Genomic DNA, 2,067 nt, shown 5'->3' on the forward strand with positions numbered 1-2,067 from the left:
AAAAAAAAAAAAAAAAAAATTATTTTCAAAAATTCATGCCTGGTGCTGTTGACAGCATCTCCAAACATGAAGAGGAACAGCCATCAAAAAAGTAAAGATCATTATTTTAATTTCCATTTAATATAGAATGATCAATATTTTAGGGGGGAAAAGACAGAATAATTATGGAGTAAAGTGTTTATAGAAACTTTTCTACCATGACTACCTCATTATTATTCTTAAAAGTTAATTACATTGTTTTATTCTACTAGTAAACTAATTTGTTTTTTCAATTAGTGCAGCAAGTTTCAGACCTGATTGACTCTTTCTTTATTTTACTAAAGTTAACACTTGATTGTTCAAAAAGTCATTTAGAGAGGCAACCAAGTTAAATGCACATCCTAGCCGGCAGAGAAATTGGTTATCTACAAGTTATCTGCAAGTGAAGCAAAACCCACAGAATCTGAGGCCTAGCTGTTTTCTCTTCACATAATTTTCTCCTGGAAATAACCTGGTGCTTTTCTGATGCTTGGGACTACAATTCCCCTGAATCTCATTATAATAATGAAAGATAAATTATTGTGTCAGTTACAGTTTAAACTACCCAGAAGGCACCCAGTTTGTCTCCTTCAAAAATATTCTGTGAACCCCAAAGTATCTTCAAATTGTTTCTGAATGTCTGTCTGTCTGTCTTATATCTATCTCCAATACAGCAACACATTTTGGTAATCTGTGTTGTCTAGTAGTAATGCAGTGAAAACTTGTAGCTCTGCATGCAGTATTGTGTCAAATTGGGAGAAGATATCCTACGAAACCCAGTGGCTTGAACAAAAACCTGCGCTTGTCAGAGAAGAGAGGCAGACTGATTGTGTGATTCTTTATGCTCTCACAGATGCTAGGGACAGCTGTTTCCCAGGTGGCTGTTAGATCCAACTGTAAAAGTCAGCAGAAGAGGATCTGCTTTGGAAAAGGGGTGGTGGTGGTGAATGGGAGCCAGGAGGTGTCCATGGAAACCTGGTCTCCACTCCAAATAAATCCCAGACAGTGCCTGGCTGGGGTTCCATTTCAGGTATGAATGAACAGAGTGGATTTATAATGTAGGCTTCATTTTAGCTTCAAGATTGAGAAGCAAGCCTTGCAGGCTTGAAGTTGGGACCTTTCTCTGTCACTGTTAGTGTTTCTTTGATGCCATCAGGAAAACAGGATGTGGTGGCATCAGCAGCGGAGAGCAGGAAGTTCTGCATTGCCTGGCAAAATCTGCAAGTAGGATCCCTAGCGTATGTTTGGCATTATTTAAACCAGAAGGGACTCTTTGTTAAATTAAAACAGATTGTCCCATTTTTCAAAGTTGACTTATCATCCAAATGGATTTCCTACTTAAGGGCATTTTAGATAACACTGATTTGAGGTATTTTCCATCTATCTACCCCAGTCATCAGCTTAGCTTCAGAAATCGTAAGACCAGAGGCAAATTTGTGTTATGTTCTTAACGCTTGGCTGCATTAAAAGCTTATTTATTAACTTCTGTTGCGTTTCTTGTTCTTCTTAGGAGCAGCATTTAAATAGCTGAAGATCAGCCAATTATTTTCTTAACACAATTTGATCAGTGGTAAAATTGCTGCATAGTTTTGAGAGGTGGATTTCCTACAAACTCTCCAGCCTCATCTAATAAGGGCTTGAATGCATTCGAAGAAGAGAAAAAAGACATTAGTTTAACAGAACCAATTCATACATATACGAGGAGGAAGGTATGGAACAGCATTGAAACGCACACATTTTCCTGTTTGAGGACATTTTTTGTCATGCAGCAACTAGGCTGCAATGCATACAGAAAAATTAAGTGTTAGATTAGCAAGAGTTGTGGACCAATTATAGATTGATAGTAGTTGAGCATCTCTTCCTAGAAGTCCTGTTGTTGGGGGCAGGAAGAAAGAGTAACTGCCTTGTACAAATAGTTACAGCACATCAATGTGTGAGGTTCCTTTTATGGTCTGCATATAATAAGCTGAGATAGGAGTGATGACAGGAAGATGAATTGTACCAGTGTAAAAGTCTGTTCCAAAAGTGTGATTCCCCCCCCCCCCCCCC

Source organism: Protobothrops mucrosquamatus, unplaced genomic scaffold (assembly GCF_001527695.2).
Source record: "Protobothrops mucrosquamatus isolate PMUCROS unplaced genomic scaffold, P.Mucros_1.0 scaffold3965, whole genome shotgun sequence".
Classification (NCBI taxonomy): Eukaryota; Metazoa; Chordata; class Lepidosauria; order Squamata; family Viperidae; genus Protobothrops; species Protobothrops mucrosquamatus.